Raw genomic sequence first — 21474 nt, forward strand, 5'->3', positions numbered from 1 at the left:
TATAAATTTGTAACATGTATAACTCACATACAAGAAACTAACCTTTTAGTCCTCTGGAACAGAACCTTTCCCAGAACTAAAACCTTTATCACTATTTGATCATCCAACTGAACTGAGATGAATTAGTAAAAGAGAAATCCTAATTAAAAACATGTCTGGTAGGTATTTTATTTTCCCTAGGTAACAGAAATATACTGATGATAGCACATTTTAGTATAATTGTTCTTTTCACAGAATGTTTTAAAGTAATTGGAAAGAAAGAAAGATTTTCTCTCTAAGACATTCCAAATACTGCTGGTCACATAAATCACAAAATAGGGCAATGAAGCATGATCGATATTTGTACAATCCATTTATAAGCGCAGATATCTGTCTTTTGTTATATCAATGGGCTATCCAAAATTATATGTGTATACTGCACGTTTAGAAATAAAGAACAAGTTTAAGCCTGATGTATTTGAAAACATGCTTTCAAATACAACTTCTACAATATTAGCTTCCAGCTGATAACAGAACTCATACTCAGGTTAATTTACCTTACCTAGATTTTATATGACTACCAATTATTTTTATTTCATTAAAAAACATAATGTACTTTTTTATATTTCGCTATGTTCATTACGCATGGATACATTTCTTAAATGCCTTATGTGTGTTGAAACACACATGTAGCATCAGATGAAAAATACATAAGAGTTTACGATGGATAAAAATACCTATAAGATTTCCATTTTTTTAAAAAGTCATTCTCATAAAATATTGGAAGTGTGAAAAGAAATAGAGTTTCCTACCAGAAATTTTATCTTGACCAATTCGGCTCCCACATATTCCTGTGTTCCACTGAATCAATTTCACACTTACTCACCTCCCTGTCTCTGTGATGTGGTTTATTCATTGGTTTGATATTGCCATAGCAACTCTGCAACATGGTAACACGTTAGCCAAGCAATGCTGCTCACCTCCCACTATATGGTGAATAGCTGTCTGGTACATATAGCATAATATTTTAATGTATATTGATTTCTGCTTCCTACTGTTAAGCTACTGGTTTAACATCATCATTTTTAACTCTGTATTTACAATCTTTCACCGTGACCTTCACAGTATTTAATTTGTAGTGGTCTCAGCTTAATTATAGAAATTAGCTACTACCTCAGGTTTAAAACCAGGATATATTTTGACTATAAATTCCAACTAATGCATTTGAACATTTTTGAAGAACCAGAAAAACAAACAGGACTACTCCCACCCCAAAAATTCAGGGCTTCTCCAGCGTTCTTACATTTTTGCCCCACGCAAACACACATATGCAAATCAAAGATCAGACTGTGACTAGCACGGGAGCGCACACACGCTCAATTTAAGAAGCTTTCCCACCGGAGCATGTGGCCTGGAGGGAGTGGAGACCCTCTACCCCCCCCCATGCCTCCCCAGGAACCTGCCCGCAAACTGGCTGGTGGCCGGTAAGGGACAGGGATGGTGCTTTGTCCCCGGAAAGGATGCAGCGATGGCCGAGCCCATCCGATGACGGGGAGGGATGCTCCGGCAGCTTCTGCTTCCACAACCTCCCCACAAACAGTGGGGGCTCGCAGCGCACTCTCAATTACTAACTGGAGATAGTATGTCTCCTCCATTAGTATAAAACTAAACCCAAAACAAAATAACATGTCAGAACAAAAGCGGGGTCTCTGCTGCAGCAAGCAATAGAGGCTTTAAAGCTACAAAGTCTATCACATCAATACTATGCGAATCAGGGCATCCCCAAACACAGATTTGGATCATAGCAAGGAGACTAGGCAATCATCCAGGGCAATAGTATGAGTGGGAGTTGAAACTGTCTCATTGACTGAGTCTTTATCTTCACAAGTTGGCAACTGTTTCACAACTGTGCTTACTCACAGTGGAAACATCCTTATCTTTGAACTAGGTTGCACCACGGCTTGACCTAAATGGGTTTTAAGAACAGCAGTTTATTTGCTCTCAGACACTCTTGGACAAGTCCCATAAAACACAGAGGATCTGATCACATGAAACCCAGAAAAGGAGAATGGGGACCAGCGATACCTTAGGACTGAACACATCTCTGAATGTGGTAATGTGGCAGGACACCTCCTTCTACTTACCTAATAACATCACCACTGTTTCAGACCACGCTGTGCTTAAGCTCAAAGGTTAAATGCTGTTGTTTGCCTTAGGCTAAGCGTAAAACACATCTGTGAGACAGTATGAGCTTCAAGTTACTGCCACATTGCTGTAATACACTAAGGTTTGTGATCTGAGATGTATCACAAAAACATCTCTGCATGAACTAGCAACCAAGGGCTTCAATTTCTTTCCTCAGCAGAGCTGAAACCAGCATTTTTGTCTGGGATTTCTTTAGATTATATCAAGGAGAAGATGTGGAGCAGAGGGGAGATGGAGAAAAGTATTTTCAATTAAAAGTCGTTTCAGTTCCTGACTACGCTCTCCAAGAAGAGAACACGAGCTATGAAAGTGCTATAAGGTGAATTCCATTGTGCTCCAGCGCAGCGACAGCAGCACTAATTGTGTAGAACGGGCAAAGGGGTTTCTGTTACCATTTCCCATAACTTAGCTTTGATTTGTTCTCAACCAAAAGAAGTTATCCCAAATCCCAGGAGATACGAGTACTCTACACTCAGTTATGATCCTGCAATAGTTGTTTCCACTGAGAGGCCATCTTTGGGGGGGAGGAGGGAAGGCATAGGGGAGATGGGGTGGATGGGGGGTACTAAAGAAGAAAACAATGAACTCATATCATCTGCACACACTACTAGGAAATCATGTCTTTTTTTGCTTATGGACAACTCTTACAGTAGTACAAATAGCTAGGTGATTGCTCTTCTAGCAAAATTTGTGATGGTTCTATGCTTCTAGGCAATCTGCAATATTAATTCTCTTAATATATTTAGTTTTCTCTTTGACAAATAAGGAGCTCTAAAAGGGAGTTAAAACAAAAATTACATTCTGCCTACTGTGACAGCTTATTTCATCCGAGTACACACTCAATTTATAGTGACCTTTGCTGGAACTCTTACCATTAGTACACTGCAAAGGCATCTAAGCAAAATTAAACATTAACAACTGGTCTAGTATCTGTCATCCCCTTCATCCTCTTAGTAAAGAATTTGAATCTTGAGACCCCAATGCAGTTATCTGTTTACATCTAAATGACTTCAAGTAGGGACCAGATGGGAGCTATCTGTGCATACACAGTCCATGAACTCATGGCCAAAAATGGGGCATGAATATGTGAAGATACTCAGCATCATCCCCATGGGCATGTGTCCCATGGACACACTTTGGAAAACAAGGAATAGCACAGTAGTAGTACAGTTCCCATATGAATACTTAACCTTTAAATAATCCCAAAACTATGAATCTGCAAACAAAATACAATCCACCTCAACAACAACCAAATATAAACATCACTAGCAGCCTAACCTATACCTACAGGAAAGTTCAGAAAGGACACTGAAATACCACCCTCACTTCCCTTTTGCTTGCCTGGTCTCAGCAATTGCACAAATTGAATTCCTGAGCAAATCAAAGATAAGAATTACTTCACTCCTAAGTACTATTATGAAAGTTAAACAAGGAAAATGCAACTGAACGTGGTATAGTAATTTCCTTACGGGTCCAAAGCAGTCCCCCATTTCAGCAGTATGGAAATCGGTACAAAAAGTTCTTGGTAAACATTAAAGTTGCCATCACATGAACTCAGGTCCAACTTCAGTTTGCATAGTCCCACTAGCTTTGACACTCTCTCCAGCTCTTTCATCCTTAGATTTGCAGCCTTCAAATTATCTTTTGTGAACGCTTCTCATTCCTTCTCTGCTACCACCCGGATTCCTTACGCAAGTCTTAAAAAAATTGTAAGACTGCTAGAATAAAAGCCACATTTTAGTTACCTATTAGACTGCAACACTTCTTTCAAGTCACAGAGCCAACACACCGAGCAACTAAATTACAACAACTAAGGGTCAGATGTCACCTTTGGGGAACACTCACGGGCTCCTCCTCTCCAGACTTGGCATTTCCCAGGGCCAGAGACCCACAGACACGGTGGGCACTTCACAGACCTTAGTGCCGAGACCTACACAGTCACACGAGGGTGGTTTGACAGCTTTGGCCTTCGCGCAGTGCCAGGAATCATTTTTCTTTATCTCTACCTTCCGAGCAAGACCACATCTCACAAAGCATTTTATATCCAGCCACATCTGCCGCATGGGCTGCCAATCAGACTGCTCTGAATTAAAACAAAAGGTCATACAACATGACTTTTGCTTCAATTTCAGTTATTTGTTAATTTAGACCAAATGAGAGGAATGACAGCTCTGATTTTACATAAAGATTCCAATCCCTAGATATAATTAATTTAAAATGCACCCATGGGTACCTTTATATTCTCCCAGCAGAGGTGCAGCTCTGGACAAATGGAATTTTGACTTGCTGAGACTCTCAGGAGTTTAGCCTGTAAAAAAAAAAAAGCAAATATACCTTGAGACTTGCAAAACATCCTGGATGAAAAGCATAAATAATTTGAGCAGCCTTTTTTTTTTAAAAAAAAATAAATAAACCAGCAGACAGTATTGCAACAACAGAAAATTAGCTTGATAAAATGGGTGATTCAAACAGACAAAATGGGTTGTCAGCAAATAAATTGATGCCAATATAAGCAATCATCAGGTCACATCAGGCAAGCTGTGCAAGCAGAAAATGAAGGGACTGCAAGTCGGTCCCTACCCAGTAAAACAACTGGTGATATCTTTATTTGTATTTGCAGATCTTTGTTAGAGATGCTATTTTAGGCCTGACATATATTGCTATGACATGGTATTATTTTTGATTGATTGCACCTTTCTCTCTTCATCAAGATGAACCAAGATGGATATACAAGGGACTGTCTTTAATGGCAAACAGGTATTTATGACAGCGTAGAAGATTACTATCACTGCATAATGCTGTCTTTTTTAACATCTAATAATGTGGGGGTTTTTTTTGTTAAATACAGTCTGTTAGGGCAAACTTAAATCAGAGAGACGTCATTACAGAAGATGCATTCTGATTTTTGTTGCGTCACAAGGACTAGGTAAAGCCTTACACTGGCTTCTCATGAGAACTTTTACAAAGGTTCAATTCAGCAAAATGCTAACAAATCTTACAAGGGCTTTAGCACCTTTAGCTTCTTCAGATTAGGAAGGCTCTACACCCATCGCATGGTTAGTTTTAATGACTACAGTACACACATTTAGCCAGTTACAGAATAATAATTAATAATTATTAATAATATTAAAGAACAGCTTATGTAGGACATAATATAGTTATGTATCTGTATAACTTCATTCGTATGAGCAGGTTAACAAATTTGAATTTAAGTGCACAGGGCTTACTTTCATATGTCAAATTAAAATCATATTAGTTTTCGAAATTACTATGTAAAGTCATGCTCATCCTTCCTTGTCAGATCGGGTTCTTCAAAAATTTGTTTTCATGTCTTTATTTCCTTACCTGTGCACGCTGGCAGTAGAATTAACAAAACACCTGAAGAAAAGGGAGTACTGTTTCACATTTACGTCTGACAACTCGCAACATTAAATGGGCTTTTAAAATGAAAGAGTACTTTTTCCTAAAATAAACTAACACAGTAAAAATTTTTTAGATGCCAAATTAATGTAAAATGAGTCTGAGAAAATACATCTCCTCATATAGCTGAACTTGACAGGAATCATTAGATGAGTACATTTGGCATCTAGCACCAACTGAACACAGAAGAGTTATTAGTTGCTGTTACAATTATGAAAACGCCTATGAAAACCAAGAGCCATCACAACCAAGCCTAGTTTTCTTCAGGAGTCTTAATAAGTGGCATTCAACAAGATAATGAAACAGATAATGTAACAGGATCTCTGGTTTGTATTGTTACTGCTTTTCCCTACAGCTTTATTCCTTGTGTTTCTGTCAATGGTTCTATTTAGTAGTGTCATTTATCAATTATATATTTTTATTTGTGCTTTGATGTAGCGATGTTGCAAAGTAGTTACCTTGATTCCAATACATTGATATGAAAAATCTGCTCTGAGGACTACTATAAAAATAAGGAGTTTACTTGTGAAGTATCTACCCAATGTAGGCAAGAGTAGAATTCAACTTTACTCCACAAACAAACAAAGAAGATTCTACTAGTACACACTCGTTGTTTGGAAATAGCTAAACCAGCACTGAAAACAGATATTCTTTGCAGTTGCATAATAGACCTATTTATTGGTCAGGATTAAAGGGAGGGCAGGGACAGGGGACACTGTAGTGGGGGTCTGCTACAGGCCACCAGACCAGGAAGACTGAGTGGATGAGGGTCTCTACAGACAGACAGGAGCAACCTCATGTTCAGAAGCCCTGTGAGGGTGGTGAGGCACTGGCACAGGTTGCCCAGAGAAGCTGTGGACGCCCCATCCCTGGAAGTGTTCAAGGCCAGGTTGGATGGGGCTTTGGGCAACCTGGTGTAGTGGAGGGTGTCCCTGCCCATGGCAGGGGGGTTGGAACTAGATGGTCTTTGAGGTCCCTTCCAACCCAAACCATTCCGTGACTCTATTTAGCTCTTGTAGTGGCAGACAGCTGAAAGCTAGGGCAACCAAAGCCAGGCAGAAAAACCACGAGCAGAGTAACAGGCATGGGCTAGGAAGTAATTGCTGAATATGGAGCAACAGCTGAGCAATTGGAGGGACTGGTAAGACTCTCAAGCAATCAAATTACATGAGATTAATTCCTGACTCAAAAGTTATTATCCTCTCTGCAGAAGTGAAGCTACAGATCTGTTAATATAACGAGAGGCATTGTAACATATGAGCAGTTATACCAATTCTCTGTTTCGCTAGCTGTTTGAGCAAGATGTCAATAAATAAGAGATCTTTATAATTGGCTTCTACTATTGTACAGTATCTTTCTCTGCTAACAGAGAAAAAAAGAACAAAAGCAATAGGACACTTTTGTGTATGTGTTCTCATTACAGTTTGATTTATACAGTGGGTTTTTTTGACACCAGGACCCAGCAGTATTTTGTGACTGCATTGCAACACACATGAGCAACTTATATCCTATGCAGGGTGTTTTGGGGGGGGGGTTGTTTGTTTTATACACAGCAGAAAGGCCCCAACACTAGAATCAGGAAGACTTACCAGGCCTGATTCCTTGCACTCACACAGATTTTAGCATCTCACCGATACCAGCCTTCCTTAACTGATACCTATAAATACTCAAAATTGATTAGGTAGATTGATTCAAGTCCTTCCTGAAGAGCAGCAAAAGAATCAAACTATTTTTACTGAAAAGTCAGGTGTTGCATAGAAACATTAAACAGTATATCAAATTCACACCACAGTGAATTGGTTGCAACTTGTGCAGTCACTGAAATGTGGTTGTCAGCTGGCGTATCTTATTTCCGTGGCGTTACTTAAGAAAGACATTTTCCCCTATCGTCTTATCTCTGTTTTTCATTTAAGAGGTTTTTTTCCATTGTTTCCTTATTTTCTAACACTGAGAAAGCAATGCTGAGAAAAGAAACAAGATTTACACTCCTGCAATTGCACAACTCTAATTTAAAGCGCAACTCTAGTTTAAAGCAGAAACTTGGACTTAATTAAATTCCTTCATTCTTGTGTATAGTTTCATTTATTCAGAAAGTCTAGCCTGCTGTTAGCTCCAGCCAACTCTTTATATTCCAACCTTATGACAGGAATAAACCTTTTAAAAAAGTTTTTAAGGCTACACTCCACAACCTAACACAAAAGCAGATCCTTAATACATAATTATTTACAGAAAAGGGAGTGGAGAAATACCTGTTTTGAAGTCAGCCTCCTAACTTTTTGAATTGCTAGGCTTCTCTAGAAGACAGAGAAAGCTCCACAAAAGCCTTGTGTTTCTATCTGTCTTCCTAACAACTCATCACCAATAAAAGAAAAGCTTTTTGGGAAACCATGCATACAAGCTCTCCCAAGGAAAGTGCCCCTGAAATGCTGCTAAATCAGAGCACACAGCTGGTCATCACAAACTAAGTGATTTAATGTTCTACAAAAAAATAGCATTTTTTGCCATTGGTAAACCACCAATTCTTGTGCTTTAAACACACAGGGGTCCTCACAGGATAGCTAGTAATACTCCCTTCTGCACCTCATCTACAGAAAAGAAATACTAGATGTTGATTCTTGATCTGGCCTTTATATGGTAACAAAAAGAGATCACATTTGCTGTATTGTTTGTTCTAATTAGGGATAGATTTTTGGGTTTGTCTGAAAGAAAAAAAAAAGCACATTATTTCGCATGAGCTGGATCAGCATCACCATAGTTTTTATTGTCTGCTTTGGTGAAAAAAAAAAAATTCTCCTGGAATGTGATGAGACAAAAAGTTCTCTGCAAGTTCTATCCCTTTGACAAATATGGACATTTCTCTGCATACTGATTATTTTTCTACTCCCCCCCCACCCTAAGTCTTAAAGCTATGCATAAGACTTTTGAGGCAGTAGGTTACCAAGGCAACTCATGCAGCTCATCATTATCTAGATCTCATTATTAAAAATTTGGTTTTGGATGAATAAACTAACCTATTCTTTCAAAGAATCTTGGAACAAGGTATGCTGAAGAATCACCTTCAAGTTGTTAAAGACCAGGGTAGCCCAAGTGTATGTTTCTATTGCGGGTGGAACTAATTGAAGAAACAGCTCCATAAATGTCTTCTGGTTTTCCCTTGCCTCCATTCTACGTATACACGGGTTTCTGTTACCCAGGTCCTACCTTCCTCAAGACAGTAACTTCACTGATTTGAAAAAGAAAGGGAAAAATCAAGAGCTTGCAGAGTGTCAAGAGATGCCCTGGGATGCAGTCAAAGCTGAACTCAGATCTCTGAAGACTACAGCAAAGCAACTCCTGGTTTTAGAGTCCAAACACTGGATCAACAGCACAATGACCATGTAGCACAAATCACAAAGCTGCAATAACCTTATCCTGACAGATCAAATTTGGTTTAGTTACACAGCATATAAGTTCATGCTAACTCAAGAGAGACTTGTCCACATTAGACTCTTATTGAACCTTCTACTGCTGTTTCCTAAGCTCTGCCTGTTCCTTCATACATTGTCAGTAGTCCTTATCTTCTCTTGTCATGCTTCCTGGTTTTCACTAACTTCCCAAAGCGGAGGCTTTGATCCCAGTGTTTGCACCTTTCCTTTAAGCACTATACAGCTGAACCTTTCTCTTGCCAAAGTACCTGGAAAGACAGCCTGACCAGGCAAGAGCCTGGAAATCCTCAGGCCACACAAAAACCTCTGAAGTTTGCTCAGTCTGGCCCTACACACTATAGCACAAGATTCGGGCAGAGACCCTACAAGCAGGCACCACACAGCAAACTACTGTTAGCAATGTGTACAATGCTGTAGTACTGCAGCCACGTGTTGATGCTTCATACTAAGGGGCCTGACGCAGCCATTCAAGATTACTAAAAAGGCTGAAAAGAGAAAGAACAATATGAGGGACCTGCTTACTGGAAGAAGGATAAGCAAAGTGCCCTGCTAGGTGCTTGACTTCAAGTTAAAAGTGGTGGAAAAGCTGCACACACCCCCCTCAATAGCAGGGACTGTGCTTCCTTTGAAGAAGAAAGAAAATGTGCAAAAGAAATCCAGACTACCAAAGGGAGCAGTGTCCTCAAGAGAGGAAGAAATGTTATTCTTGTAGACCTTTCTGTTTCCCAGGTGCCAAGCGAAAAGCTTGAGAATTGAGCTAGGAAACAAGTCACTACCAGCCCAGGTAGGATACTTGCTCTGTAAGCCTTCCTAATCTCCATTCACCTGTCCTGTCTGGATGCATGAACCAAGTTCAAGGCACTTTGCTAACAAGGGTGTCTTGAACAAAGGATGCCAACATAGAGAAAAGCTTTGATTATGTGTAAACACATTATTCTTGGTTATAAAAAAAATAGCACGGACAATTATTGTTAACAGATTTGGCATGGAAAAGACAAATGTATTTGTCAAGAAGCTATTGTAGAACTCACACCAGTATGACATTACTGTAAATGATGCATAGTGCTTGGAGAAAAGGCCAATTCCAGGTTCATCTAGCATTATCACAATTTTTAATCTGCATGGAGGCAGACTTATTTAATTGAAAATACTTGCAAGAGTGGAACAAAACTGCTTTCGAGAAAAACACAGACAATGGTGAGGTTTTTGATAATCATTTATCCCCCTGAACGTAAATTAACTACGTTGTATGACCTTTTGGAGTAAGACACGCCTGCAAACCATTCATTAGTAGGTTATTAGACTGACCAAACAGAAACACTGTGGATATGTTTGTGCATTTTCATTTATTACTCTTCAGCACATCAGTTTATCCTGGTAGTGCTGAAATCAGTAGGAGGCTTAACATTGACTTTATAGGATTTCCTCAGGCTAAGAGCACATGAACTTAGACCTGCATGAGGCTCTACATAACTCTGAAAGCACAGTAACACCTTCACTGGAAGATGTTTTTAATACAGTTAGATAAGAATGCAATGCTGCTCTGTTTCTGGCAACAGAAGTAACATTATAATGCATTAAGAAAGGCAGTTGGCCCACAGCTGGCCAGCATGGTGTTTTGAGATCTGAGGATGATGGAAGAAAGAGTTGTTATTCTAAAATAATAGAGTGAAATCAGATCAAGATTCTGCAAGAGATCAGTCGGATACTTAAAAACAGAGCTCAAGTGTAAAGCTAGAGCAGTCACTAAGCAAACAAGAACAGGTGAGTTGGGGGGCAGTGGAAGGGTTTCTTGTATGGTAGATATGGTAGTAGGTAAATTAGAGAAGCATTACATCATGAAATATGAGGTGTCCTACCTTGTTATCTCTAGACTATGTAAAAGGTGTTGAGGAACAATGCTGAAAGCTGCTGAACATCATCATCATCATCATTTCCTACAAAGGTTACCTAGCACTAAGGGCAGTTCATCACCCCACAGGATTTAGAGCCCTATGAGACAAAACTTTATAATACACTCCTTTATTGAAAGGGGACTATATATTACAATTCTTCTGAGGATTTGTCCTGCCTACTCCTGCTCCCATTTCTGGCTTTGTACACCTTTGTGCACCACTGGAGTGACAAAAAAATATGCAAGAGTTCCTTTCAACCTTCTGTTATTCAAAATTTCTTTATGGAAGACCTACTTGAAAGTCATTTCCCCACTTTTCCTCCTCATCCCAAAACTGTAAGGTAACAGCACATTAAAAGTCCAGGAGGCAAATTTTTGAGTGTTAAAAACAAGTATCTTGGAATGGAAAACAAGAAGACAAATGTAACCATATTAGTGGCATCTGCTTTAGTACTAATATGTGCAAGTTCAATTATGTGAACATATTCTGGAAACAACAAAAAAGATTAGATATTCAAACAATAACTAAGAAAATTCTTGATAATCCAAGAGAGCACAAATTAAAAAATGCAAATGGCATAGCAGTCCAAATACTGTCTACCATAAGAGATTGGAAAAGCAAAGAAAATTCCTGAATTAATATAGTTCTTCGTATTCTAAGATGTAGCATTCACAGAATGGGCAGGAAATGAGTTTACTCAAAAAAGAGCATGCACCTGCGGTAACCCTTTTCTCTGAATACGTAGAGATGCTTAGCTAAGCAGCAGCAGAGACTCCTCTCCAGAACTGCTACTGATGAACTGATGTGCTGATTTTGCAGTAGATGCCCAAAACTTGTAGGTTCAGATTCTTAAGTAGAACCTGGTGCATGAATGCAACCAAGCAGAACTCACCCTGCTGGCATGGGGTCACAGGCAAGGCAAGGCAGCTGGGCTCAGCTTCCCTGCGTAAGGGAGGCTGGGGGTAAGAGTAAGAGGCAAGACACCACTTATCCTATGGGAGAGTTTTACCTAGGGATGGAGACAGTCACAGATGCACACATAGTCTGACACCCAGCTGATGGCAACTGCTGTGGATGCTAGCTCTAAGCCCACCTGAACAACTTGGCACAGGAACCTCCTACACAACAAATGCTAACACTGAGTCAGAGCGTCAGTTTGAAAACTAATCCAGCGTTCTCTATCACATTTCTGCACTAGCCCTGCTGCTAACCTTACATCCTTCTTGCTGCTGTTAACAAGTGCTAACAAGAAGTTAACAGCTTCAGATCTACATCCTTTGTAGCCTTTTCACACCAGCTTGCTGGCATATCTATTATCCAACAAGACAAAGTCTAGTTGTTTGTTTGTTTTTTTCTCTCTTAAACTACAAGCAAAAACGTTCAGGTTAGCCATCAGAAGATCGTTAGCGTAAGTAGGTGAAGCTTTCATCATAGGAAGACTTCAATAAGACATCAATGTGTGGTTAAACCTTCAACCAACACGAATCCTTTCATCTGGATCTACATCTCAGGTGGCCCCTAACCATGTTGACAGGGAGCAAGGCAAGGACCAAAGTTCAGTCCCTGAGCTCCCCTCAGGGGTCTCTTAGTGGCCCCGTTGGTTTCCCTTGGCCCATTTTTCCAAAGCACCACATGCAGTTACATCCATCCACATTTGCAGTTTGGTTCAGTGAACCAAAGTCCTGCTTTTGAGATTCACAGCCTCTGCACAATTAGACAAATTGGCTGAGAAAAGATAGGAAGAGATGATTTTTTTCCGTGGAGCAGGGAGATAGACTAAAGAAGCTCTGTGGATTTTCAAGCCCTATTTCTCTATTATTGCATATTTGAGAGACCAGGAAAGGAAAATTAGGACTCAGTTCCCTTGCACTTCTCCCCACTCACTGGTAATCAGTCCTGGAAGGGCAACCAGTCAGCCAACAAAACATCACCTTTCACAAGGCTGGTCTAACCTAAGAAATAGATTGATATTTAGAGCTGGGGTCAGTGATGGTCAGTTAGTACATATTTAACTTGTACAAAGTGACTTTTAAAACTATTAGTCAAATCATATTCCAGCACGAAGAGCTGCTATACTTTGACTGAAACAAGTAACACACATGCCTTGTGTTACAGTATGTGGTACCTTGCTCTGGGACAGCTTTATTTTGGATTAAATCTGCACCCGAGCACTTCACAGCCATAAGAATAGACGCTGCTGCAGCTGCACCCATTGCGATTTGTCTGACAGTTGGCCAGGAGGCACAGACAAGGCAGCATGTTCTGCTTTAAAGATTTCTTACCCCTTACCAGCCTAGGCACCATAAAATATTTATAGACTTACTTTGGGTGGCATTTCATTGCAAATTCCATATGCTTAGCTGAACTATTCAATGCTCAGAATGACAATAAAGAGAAGATTACATCTGAATGCACCATGTAGCAAGTATTTTCCCCTTTAGCTGCTATAGCCCATTATCTCCTAAAATAAACAACACACAGCCTGCCTGCTCCATCAGCTGAGTTCCACAGCGTTAGACACCTCTGTGCAGCATAAGGATGTATGTGGCTCAAACATCTACTCCAGGGTACAGTCTAATCTCCATTCACAGATATTTGCATACACACTTCCCTGTGCACCAAGGGAATAGAGCCTGAAGGGTGCGAGTTCTTTAATATGGCATAATAATGGAAAAGGAAAAGAAGCAAGGCAGCTACAGATCCTTTCCCCAAGCTAACTGTATGGTTTTCCTCTTAGCTATGGGCATAACCACACGATGATGCGGCACTTAAAATAAAAAAGAAAATTCCTACTAATATACGAGAGAACCAAGTAAGAACGGTGTCTGATCTCCAGAATAATTTAATGCGTACTGAAGTGAAATAGCCACTATTATGGAAAATCTCCTTAAATAATTGGTACTCATGTGCCATCACAAATTAACAAGGAGACCGAAGAATGATATGTAACTTCAGGACATGCAGTAACTCATCTCTGCTGCACCATCACACATTTGTTCTTGCGTCCAAGAAAGTAGGAAAAATACTTGAGAAGCCCTCAGAAAATTGGTAGCTAAAAAGGGATTCTTTTTTGAAAGTTTCTGCGAATCATGCAATTAAATTGATTAACATTCACATGTCACATATACACGTACATATTTCTACATAAGGTTAGCTTCGCAGGGAAAGAGAGTGCAGACTGAGATGCAGGAGAAAAGAAGAAAGTGCCAGCTAACCAAAATGGGTTTAAAGTCTCTCTTACCTTCCCTGTGGAAGAAACTGTGTCTACCATATGAAGCTACTGCTATGGGTAACCAATCTAGTGGAAAGGACGATCTTTCAGAGGCTACTACAATATTTAGGATTCTAAAGCAGCTCATTGGATCAGCTACCTCGTGATAAAGTAGTTCGGATAATCTCAGCTACATCCAACAATGAACTCTGGCCAAATGTCAGAGCTTTTAGTCTGCTTTGACTCAAGCTGGCCAGGCACCAGCCTTGTACAACAGCTCCAGCACAAACAGGGCTTCACGCAGTCCTCCAAACATCTCTCCGTATTTTTTCTTTGTGTCACTTGACTGGAAATTTTGCCATCTATGCAAGTTTAAGGGGGGGGGGGGGGTTTGCCTAGGCTTTAAGCGTTAAATTGATCTCTTGGGATCTATTTTATATCACTTCATACATCCTTCTTTTGTCCATTACGCTCACAGCTCATAAAGTCTACTAATGTTTACTTTAAATAAAGAAGAACTGCACGGTTTTTTTCTCATTTCCCTTCCCACTTTCTGCCTGTTTAGAGCTGAAAGACAGCACCTTTTGTGTTAAATCATGACCAGGCCCATTAACGTTAGGGAACCTTCCCCATTAAAAAGGCAATATATTGATATGCGAACACTCCACTCCCAAAAGCTTTTTTTCAACACGTCATTAACATTTTTCACTGTTGAACCGTTATATCCTCCCAAAGCGCGTCTTTATTGTTCCGTTTTCTCAGTATACCACTAACGACACAACAAAACGAGAGGAGGAGATTGCGGATAAATCAGTCAAACTTCCCATCGGGTTTCCCTTCCGCGCTCCTGCCATCTGTGCTGGCTGCCGCGGTACTACATATGTTTCAAGACAATACTGCACGGGTCACGCACCAGGCTCCAGCCACTCACGTCTGCTGTTGCGATTGTCACAGTCCGGTACTTCTGCGGGGACAGCTTCCAGTCACCCAAACTGGGAGCACGCAGCTGAGCTCCCAGCGCTACACATGGCCTTCTCCTCAGGAAAACCGGCGACCCATCCTCTGCTTCATACTGAGTAATTTGTGAATCGCAGATTTCAAGACTTGAGAGGCAACACGTCGTATTTTGAATGGCCTGTTTACTCCCAAGAAATTCCCCCTGATAGAAGATTATCAGATGAAACTGTCTTTCTGGCATCGAATAATATTTTTGAAGAAATAAATAAGCAGGAAGCTTAAATCATAAACAAAGTTAAGAATACATGAACACTTCTTTCTACTAAATTAACATTGGCAAAAACCAGAATGAAATATTGATCTGTGTTTCTGAATTAGCTTTCTGAGGTTTGCAACCACCTTTTCATAGCTGTGAACGCAGCACAGCAAAAAAATTGATCATCATTCACTTTGCAAGCTGAACTGCATGGATCGTTAATGGTTGACTTGTTAATTAAATACGGTAGCAGAATCCTAGATTAGTCCTGTCTTTATAAGAACACCATTAATAAACCTGTTTTTCAATTTAGGAAACATCATCTCTGCATACAGTAGCCATTGTAATATTCCTGCCTAAGTACAATACTTAATTCATTACCGTGACAGGTCGCATCACTTAGGCTGTCCGCAGGAATATATTTCATCAGCTTGCAAATGCTATCTCTGCTTCCATGTAGAAGCCCCACAGACACAATGTCTCCTTTGAATCTCACATCAACATTTTCATAAACCAGTGGGAACAAAAACCAAACCCCAGAACAAGAGAATTGCAATAGGGTTTCTAATTCATTGTTTGGCGCCAGGCAAAACAACCGTTTAGCTGAAGAATTCTCTTCTTCCCGTTTTCCATTTTTTCCAGTCTCGTGCAGCGTATGCAAAACGGAAAAAATACTTTTCTACAAATGTTCAACAAGGAATCCAAACAAGTTCAGTACAGCTCTGTCCTCTAATCCTTTTATATTGCATATTACAACATGAACATGAGCATGTACACCACAGTGCAACAGCTGTGGGTGTCTTACTTTTTGATTTACCATGTGATGCATCAGTAACATTGACACAATTTAGCTCTATCTTCCCTCAAGTATGGTATCCAAGGTCAACACTTCTTTCAAAAGACAGACAGCAAGTGCCCCTGGGAAACATACTCAAGAAGTCCTCAGAAAATGGGTAGCTAAAGAGGGATTATTTTTTGAAAGTTTCGGTGAATCATGCAATCAAATCGATTAACATTCATATGTTACATATACATATTGATATATATATATACACACACACAGAAGCATCCTTCAAAATTTAAAAATATTAATTTAGGGATGGCAAGAATGAACGTATGATGATTAAATGACTAGCACTTTGAAATGCTGAGGTAGCAATACTGTTAAAATACGTGCTGAGATTCAACCTTGCCTTCATTAGGCAGATAAAGTCATCACTGCAGAAGTGTAAGATTGTCTTTTTGGCTAGTACTTAATCAGGCTTCAAGTGTGTATTGCTAATAACTGTGAATAATAAATTAATTCAAAGACTAGAGCATACATGCATATAGAAGACTGATGAATGGTTGTTAAGAGGTCTGTTCCAGACACAGGAAATCTCTCATACACATTTACAAAGTGTATTTATTTATTCTCACAAATCCTTAATGACCACTTCACTATTTTCTATTTTAAGTATACACAAACAGAAATTTTGGGAAACGGCGACTTATGAAACGAAGCGGAGACCAAATGAAGAATAGACACGGTTCTTCTTCTGTTTTTAAGGAGGCGCAATTGATCCACTTTCAGTGGAGTTTTTCTGATGCATGTTTCTCCCATAAACAAGACAAATATTTTACAGCAAATCCTTGGTATTTTAAGGGATTTACTTTGCCTCCATTTCTGAGGACAAAATTTCTCACCCACAAAAAGAGTATGACCGAAATTCTGTCTTTGAGGACTTCTGGTTATGACAGCTTTGGTTCTGATTAGATACCTTATCTATGAATCCAACTCCTGCTGCAGTACTAAGAATATTTTGCCACCACTCCCCCAAATATATCTTAATAAGTTAAGGTGTCTGTCCTCTTTTACCCCCAAAATACATCACACACACACAAAAAAAAAAGACAGGTCTTAATGCTCGACATGTGAATTATGTAAAAATACGGTGAGCTACTTGGGAGGCAGAAGGAAGGAACCCATCTTAATTCTGCACGCATAAGATACAGCTTTCTGTGCTTATAAATGGATCTTTATAATTTTAAACCAAATACAAGGTTTGAAAGTCTATAGCAAGAAAATATTTGCTCAAATTCCGTGCACTCCTACAAGATTTCAGATTGTAGAGTGTTATTATATTTATACTATATTTATTACTAATAAATATTACTATTCATTATATATATAGTATTACAGTAAATGCACTTTTGAGATCATGCCTTTGCTTCTATAAATTGGTACAACAGCATTCACTTACGCTGGAGCTAAAGCAAATTACACCAGGAACAGTGTAATTCACTCCAGATTTGCAGAGTTGATACTAATAGTATTTACCTTGCATCCAAACTGAAAATGAATGGCTTAATCCCATCACTGGCATGAAAAGAAAGTCATGAAAGTAAACCTGTATAGCTTACTGTATTGGCCACAAAATCCGGTCAAAATGGAGAGAGCTGTCACTAGGAGCCAAAGCCGCAACACTGCGAAAGTCGGTTGTGTCTGTGGTGTTAGCAATTGTTCACGTAAATTTTTGTCAACTCTGCTAGTGTTAGTAGACATGACGCAGTACAGGGGAATGTTTTGCGTGGAGGAAAGACAGCAAGAGGGGGCGACTTGGTGATTAAAACGTTAACATCTGCATTCTAGAATATTAATACCTGAATGAAAAAGGATAGACTTTCCCCCTCAAATGAAGGCGTTTTGCCACAGAATTTTATTCTGCAGTTCATCCTATTTTTAATGGATTTTGCTTGCTACTTTCTATCATAGAGTAGGTTATGAAACAGCTCATAAAGTCCTTTTGCAAAAATTAACAGCATTTATTGTGTTCCACTGGTTGCAATTAAAAAGGCAGTATTTTCACACTGCTACAAAATAAGGTATTAAATGATAAACGACAGTCTTCTGTGTGCTTAGAGAAGAACCAAGATATTGCAGATATCTTATTTAATGAAGGGGAAGTCCTTGCTTCTTTTGAATTACTTTAAATAAATACAATTTTCTTTGTCAAGGAGATATTGAATAAATTATACTAGTTAATGTGCTTTTTAGATGGACTCAATTAAAATCAGATATTCACAGCCAACATAATAGAGTAAATCAAGATCAGTATGATTTCCCTCAAAGGATGAATAATTAAGTTTTAGCTGCAATATGTACAAAACCAGACTGTTGCTGACAATTTCCCTCTGACCGCATAGCTGAGGTTCCCATTTATTCTGAAACCATTACAGATAACGCCTCAAAACTCAGACTACATCAAGCAAAACGCATCCTTTTGTTTTAATGCTGCACATCAATTTCCCACACAACTTGTATATGTAGTAATGCATTCCTTCAAGGGAAAAAGATGCATTAAACACATATGCCCACGGAGATGCAAGAGTATTTCAGTTGTACTATCTTTGGTGCCAGACTACAGCTACTACGTTGCCTACAGAGGCTGCAATTTGGAGGGAAGATTCGGGATTACCTCAATTGCAAATACAGCCATTAATCAGTTTATGTTGCCAATTGATATATTTTTCTCCTTCAGCACTGAAACAGTTATTTTTGTCACATGTTTATATACCAAATGAATTTAGTTTTACTGTATTCCACATTCTTAAAATAATTTTATTCCTTTTTGAATTAAGCATGTCACTTATAATCACAAATTAGCACAATTAATTCTTTAGAAGGTAAGTCCAAGAGTTGAATGATTGCATACAAGCATGGGTTCAGTGCTTTTAATATTGTCTGTTGAAAATGTGAAAAAAGGAAAACCTGTATTCACTTCAGTTGGGTATTTTCTCAAATATTGTAGATCATGAACCATAAAATTTAATAGAGATTCCTAATCTGACAGTTCAGTCTAGATTACAGGATTTCATATTTATGATGTGGTAGTCCATATGCAAATTATTGTATAGATTACTGCTGAATACAATACAGCCAGCCGCTCTCTCACTCTCTGTCCTCAACAGGGCAGGTGGAGAAATATAAGATGGAAAAGGTCATCGATCCCAATAAGGACAGGGAGATCACTTACCAAATACCAACATGGGCAAAACAGGCTTGACTTAGGGAGAATTAATTTCTTTGTCAATTAGAGTAGAATGGTGAGAAACAAAGACAAAATTAAACCACCTTCCCCCTCCCTCTTCTTCCCAGGCTCAATTTCACTCCTCCTTTATACAACTCTTCTGCCTCCTTCCCCCAGCCCTGCATGGAGACGGGGAACCAGGGGTTGTGGTCAGTCCAGAGCAGCTCCTCTGTGTCGCTCCTTCCTCCTCATGCTCTTCCCCTGCTCCAGTATGGGTCCTTCACAAACTGGTCCAACATGGGTCCTTCTCACAGGTTGAAGTCCTTCAGGAAAAACCTGCTCCTGCGTGGCCCCTGCACTGGCTGCAGGTCCTTCGGGCTGTATCCCCCATTTCCAATGTGGGGTCCTCCACGGCTGCAGTGTGGGTATCTCCTCTAGCATGGTTCTCCACAGGCCGCAGGGAAATACCTGCTCCTCCATCGTCTCTCCCACAGGCTGCAGGGAAATCTCTGCTCTGGTGCTGCTCACCTCCTCCCCTTCCTTCTTCTCTGACCTGGGTGTTTGCCGAGTTGCTTCTCATGCTTTTTTCCTCACTCTGCTGTGTGGTGTATTGGCCTTTCTTAAGGCCACCACTACCAACACCTAGATACCCACACCCAACACAATTATTTACTTACAGACAGAGTTTTTCCATATACCATACTGGAGTACTCCATTCCTCAATCTCCCAAAGCAAGAACTTAGTTCCAAACAGCTACCTTTTAATAGGGAAAGCAACAAACTAAGTTCCCAGTGGACCTGAGGACAGCTTTCCCCTGGTGCAACGCACTCCCAAACATTTCAAAAAGGACAAAGAGCTTCACAAGCTTTGATGTTGGTAGGGCCCACTCCAAGAACACTTAACTCTACACCATGCTTAAAACAGGTGGTATTCTTACAATCCATATACTGGAATAAAGAACTTGAAGAAATATTTTTATTTATTTAGAGAACAAAATGTATACAAAGTATAAAAATAGATTAACATGTTCATTGAGGAACTCTAAATGTAATACATAAATTCATTAGGGAAGCAATAAACATACTGTATAAATTAATTACTTTGTGGTTATCCTCATTAAATGCTACTTAATGAGTTAATAAGCTTGAAAAGCGACGACAAATTGCTAAAGTGCATGTACAGGATTTTTCTTTTTTTTTTAAAAAAAGTAGCATGTCTAACTGAATGCTGCAGCTCTGGATACAAACTGGTAACATTTATGGAAGGTGGTCACTTTGCTTTCTAAACTGCATTAACAAGTACCTCTTCCTACGGGTTTTGAACGTGCCAGAAAAGTGCAGACTTCACAAGGTTCGACTGCGGAAGGTACTGCTGCTGAGGCTTAAGAACCGCCTGCCCCTTTAAAATTAAGGATGATAAACACATACCCATATTGTCACAGTTACAAATTAGGAAGAGGCTGAGCAGCAATGGGGGAAGCCATATCCAGCCCCAATAAATACTTTAACTTTTGTGATGGTGTACGAGTGCTCCAGCATTGACTGGGCTGTTATTAGCATGCGACGGAAGATTGAAATGGTGGCCCCATTTGTCATGTCACGGGTATAGACTGCTTATGCTCTCATCTTCTGGAGTACAAAGGCTCAAAGTGCTGTTGCTCTACCTTGTGATTTAAACAAAACAAACAAACAAAAAAGCCACATACACACGTTCTTCACTTGCTCTCTTCCCGTGCCATAATGTATAATTGAGAAAAGATGGCAAACTGGATCCCAGAGACATTAGTCATACTGATATTATAAATACCTTTAATTTAAAGTAGTATATAGCCTGAACACATCTTTTACTCTGATGCAGCATCGGTGCATTAACGAAGCGTGGCTCAGTGCAAGTATCGATACGCAGTCCTCTCACCTTCCCAGGACATACACAATTCACAGCAAAACCACCGGTGCTACCTTGATAAAATATTTAAAGCAATCTTTGACTATTACATGCTCAAACAATTCCTTAGGTAACCTTGGGATATTAATCCAATTTTTCACACCTTAAATTGATTTTGTTAACTCCTTAAAACTAACAGCAACAGAATCTAATCCCCCTGTGTAGGAACAA

At 39.5% G+C, this 21474-nt stretch overlaps 1 protein-coding gene across 2 annotated transcripts in view; it reads right to left on the bottom strand.

Annotated features, from left to right (window-relative positions):
• The window catches only part of MYO16 (myosin XVI), a 405915-nt gene that overhangs the window by 372709 nt on the left and 11732 nt on the right, over window positions 1-21474 (bottom strand). The window contains exon 2 of one of the 2 annotated variants that reach the window (XM_054807387.1): window positions 4418-4492. The exons of the other annotated variant lie outside the window; for it this stretch is intronic. The gene's annotated coding sequence lies outside the window, so the exon portion shown is untranslated. The remainder of the gene's footprint in view (window positions 1-4417; window positions 4493-21474) is intronic. 2 annotated transcript variants of the gene reach the window in all.

This window comes from Grus americana, chromosome 1, assembly GCF_028858705.1.
Source record: "Grus americana isolate bGruAme1 chromosome 1, bGruAme1.mat, whole genome shotgun sequence".
Classification (NCBI taxonomy): Eukaryota; Metazoa; Chordata; class Aves; order Gruiformes; family Gruidae; genus Grus; species Grus americana.